Source organism: Lutra lutra, chromosome 1 (genome assembly GCF_902655055.1).
Source record: "Lutra lutra chromosome 1, mLutLut1.2, whole genome shotgun sequence".
NCBI lineage: Eukaryota > Metazoa > Chordata > Mammalia > Carnivora > Mustelidae > Lutra > Lutra lutra.
This window is the reverse complement of record NC_062278.1, coordinates 41873186-41877666: the sequence shown is the minus strand read 5'-3', so window position 1 is coordinate 41877666 and position 4481 is coordinate 41873186. Positions and strand designations below refer to the sequence as shown.

Genomic DNA, 4481 nt, shown 5'->3' with positions numbered 1-4481 from the left:
ACTAGATTCACAGCGCCATTTGTTTTGCTTTTACTATATACTATAATTTATAAGAAGAATCATCTGGCTATGTGACTGACTCTTCACAAGACTTTTTTTTTTTTTTTGACATAACATATAATGTATTATTTTTTCAGGGGTATAGGTCTGTGATTCACCAGTCTTACACAATTCACAGAACTCACCATAGCACATACCCTTCCCAATATTCATCACCCAGCCACCCCATCCCTCCCACCCCACCCCACAGCAACCCTCAGTTTGTTTCCTGAGATTAAGAGTCTCTTACAGTTTGTCTCCCTCTCTGGTTTCATCTTATGTCATTTTTCCCTCCCTTTCCCTATGATCTTCTGACTTGTTTCTAAAATGTCTCATATTAGTGAGATCATATGATAATTGTCTTTCTCTGATTGATTTATTTTGCTCAGCATGATACTCTCTAGTTGCATCCATGTCATTGTAAATGACAAGATTTCAATTTTTGATGGCTTCATAATATTCCACTGTGTATGTGTGTGCACCATTTCTTTATCCATAAATCTGTTGATGGACATCTAGGTTCTTCCCATAGTTTGGCTATTGTGGACATTGCTGCTATAAACATTGGGGTGCACACGTCTCTTTGCATCACTACATTTGTATCTTTGGGGTAAATACCCAGTAGTGCAATTGCTGGGTCATAGGGTAGATCTATTTGTGACTTTCTGAGGAAGTTCCAGACTGTTTTCCAGAGTGGCTGCACCAGCTTGCATTCCTACCAACAGTGTAGGAGGGTTTCCCTTTCTCCAAAATATAGAACATTTCATGAATTTGCATGTCATTCTTGCACAGGGGCCATGCTAATCTCCTCTGCATTGTTCCAATTTTAGCATATGTGCTGACGAAGAGAACAATTTTCACAAAACTCTTAAAGAAAAATAGAGATCTCATGAACTCAATGTATTCTTTTCTTGCTAGAGCTTCTAGGGTCCTACCATTTTCACGAAATAGATTATTAAAAAAGAATATGTGTGGTATGATCTGTAGGCATTCTTTTGCATTTCTCTTTTCTCGGTGAAGAAGAAACTCAATGATTTACAGAATAGAGAGAAGTGGTGTCTCTTGGGGAGAGGCATATTTATTCAGCCTTCCTCTTATGAATCTTAGAGTTTTAATATAAATCTTGAAGAACACAGGTCTATTCTTCTCAGGTAGACATTTGCATAACACCTTTCTTTTAACCTCCCAACCCCAGGCTTCAAATAGGTCATCAGTTTGCTAATTGCTCTTCAAGACCTAGGTTTTAATCACCTGATCCATCAACAGGCTCTTCACACTTCCTTTATCTATCTTGTCAGTAAGTGACATTCTTGGTAATGAAAACAACAAATCTATTGATAGCATCCCTCAGTGGAGTGGAAGGCATCCTACATTAGCTCTGTCTTGAAAACCAGTCTATTCTATTACAATTGACCTTCTCTTGCTGATTACCACACAAATCATAGTCCTTTACCCACCTCCCCATCTATTAGAGTATTTCTCTTGCAGCCTTTCAATTGTCTGACTGCAGTGGGTAATTGGTTTCATGTTTGAAGCACAGCACTATAAGGAAAAGCCTGGAATAATTCAAATGGAACACCCTGGCCTAAGGCTGAGACCATATGTTATGCTCGGATTTGTATCAGTGAAGCTTATTGCTTTAGCAACAGGGAAACCTATTCAAATGTCATAAAATTGTTTTATTTTAGAAGTTAATTTATCTGGAGCTGTCAATATAATGTCCACAAAATTGTAATATTAAAGGAATGGGGAAATTACTTGGCTTTATAAAATATTTAAGAAAAAAACCACACTTAGTAAATTGTCTTGTCTCTCTTCCCAAATCTCATATTCTGCTCAAGTGGCTTTGAATTCTGTAATATAAAGATTAGAGACCACTGAAAAGCCAATGATTTGGCAGCTATCCTTTCTTAAGGATTTAATATATGCCAACAAGAATTCCAATTTTGTATTAATCTCAAATTGATCCATTATTTCTACTCTATTATTAAAAGAGACAAATACTTCCCTCATAAATTTACAGTTAGTGACAGAAAAGGACATATATACTTAGAAACACATATAAAAGTGATTAAACACTTCTTTAAACTAGTGTGTCATTGATAGGTTTTGTAGTGTCTTGCCAGCCCTAATGGTTTGCCCCCTGTCTTATATTCCCTATTGTGGATCTTAAAAAAAGATTTTATAAATTCTGAAACACTAGAGAGGGTTTGATTTCCAGAGAGAGAAACCTGCTCTTTGGACAAAAATCAGTTTCTTCAAATCACTAAATGATCATTTCATGTAATTGGATTCTATTATTAACACAAACCCTAGTGGTATACGTAAATACATATGAATTGCTCCAATAATAATTGACATAATAGTAGGTTATCCAAATACCCACCTTGTAACATCTTGGGGTGCAACTGATATGAAGTAGTTTATGTGTCCCATTTTGCAGAAAAACAAATTGAACTATGCAAGCAGGAGCTTGAAAAAATTCAACAAAAAAGTAATAGAATCATACCTCTTCTGACACAATTATAAAGTATTTGTGTTTTGCCTTAAGTACAGCCCATGGCAACAATTATCACTTTCTTACAGATGGAGAAGGTAGATATGCCATTCCTATTCATACATGACTTTGAAATAATTTTGTTTTTATATTTGAATATGGATATAACTCATTCTTAATAAATCAAAACATTTCAAACAAATAATGTTGTAAGTGTTTACCACTTCACAAAACTTTTAGTGCATATGTCTAGGTGCTAGAATTATGTATAATTTTATAAATATGCTCAAGAATTCAGCTACTAACTGCTATCCACTTCATTCTGGGAACTGGGGAGCAGCAATTTCAAAGTGGAAAATAGTTCACTTTTTTCTAAGTCAAATTTTTTTTTCTGGCTTGTAAGAATAACTTTTCATTCACAGTTTTTGAATGTCAAAGCTTAAAAGTCTTCTTTTTCTAGGTATGGAACTCAGAGAGTAAAACAAGACTAAATTATGAAATTAATACTAATGAAAGTTAACTAGACTTGGTTATCTCAAAAGGGACTTTTGAAGTAAGAATTGTCAGATAATTATAATACAAACCACTGTCCTGTGAAAACAGAGAAACTAATGTGTTGCAATATAACTTCTAAAGTGATTATCAACAAGTGGACGGTTGGAAAAAAAAGATAAAAAAAGAAGCAAGAGGATGGTTTTACTTACCTACTTTGAAATTAACAATATTTTCAGTTAATTTTTATCCTGAGACAAAAATATTGAGACAAATGATTTGTATCAATAGAGTTTTGTCGCCACTTAGACTATCTGATAGATGATGATGGTGATAGATAGATAGATAATTTTTCTTTCAAAATAACTAACATAACACAATCAAGATGCAAAGCACCCTGTACTGGCCTCTGTAGAGCTGCATGCTCTTCATTTTCGTGTATAACATTATGTTGAGATAATAAGATCACTAGAAAATTATTCCTTTCCAAGCCCATTCCATAGCTAATATCCCCACTTACTACTGTATTATGATGTTGGGTCTTACAAATTTGCATTGAATATAAAAAGCTCAATTCCTTATAAATATATTCAGTTAAATGGTACCTTAAATGTATATTTAATGAGCACACTTATCCTCTATTTTGTGCCCCTAGGTATTTTAAACTACTAAAATTCTATATTGAGTTTCACATATCTGATCCAGACTTGATGTTTTATAGAATCTAGTGGAAAAGTAATGTCTGTTTCACTTTTCTCTTTTAAAATTAAGTGGGGCTCACTCAACAAAATGTAAAACCATATGTACATTTCAAATATGTGCTTCTCAGGACTTGAAACTCATAAAGTTAGAATAAATCTTTAAATTTCAAAAAATATATCTGTTACCTGCAGCTGAATTTTTAACAAGTTGAAAACAATTTAGGAAAAAAAATAACTTGTAATTGAAATCTAAGTTCTTCTCAATACCATAAGCTTTAAGGAGTATTTAAACTTTTTGCTTCAAATGTCCATTAGTTATAAACTATTCTAAACACTATTGCAGAAATGTTGGATATTCAGTGTCATTTTTTCTGCTAATATATACAGCTTAAAATCTTCCTCTAGGTACATACCCCAATATCATCAAAGCCATCTATGAAAAACCCACAGAGAATATCATTGTCAATGGGGAAAACCTGAGAACTTTTCCTTCATGGTCAGGAACATGGCAGGTATGTCCACCTTCACCACTGTTATTCAATATAGTACTAGAAGTCCTAGCCTCGGCAATCAGACAACAAAAAGAAATAAAAGACATCTGAATCGGCAAAGAAGAAGTCAAACTCCCACTCTTTGCAGATGATATGATACTTTATGTGGAAAACCCAAAAGTCTCCACTCCAAAACTGCTAGAACTCATACAGGAATTCAGTAAAGTGTCAGGACATAAAATCAATGCACAGAAATCAGTT

At 33.9% G+C, this 4481-nt stretch overlaps 1 non-coding gene across 1 annotated transcript; it reads right to left on the bottom strand.

Annotated features, from left to right (window-relative positions):
- Window positions 1-786: 786 nt before the first annotated feature.
- Window positions 787-891, bottom strand: LOC125089649 (U6 spliceosomal RNA). Its single transcript, XR_007124010.1, has one exon. It is a non-coding gene; the product is annotated as a U6 spliceosomal RNA (small nuclear RNA).
- Window positions 892-4481: the final 3590 nt, after the last annotated feature.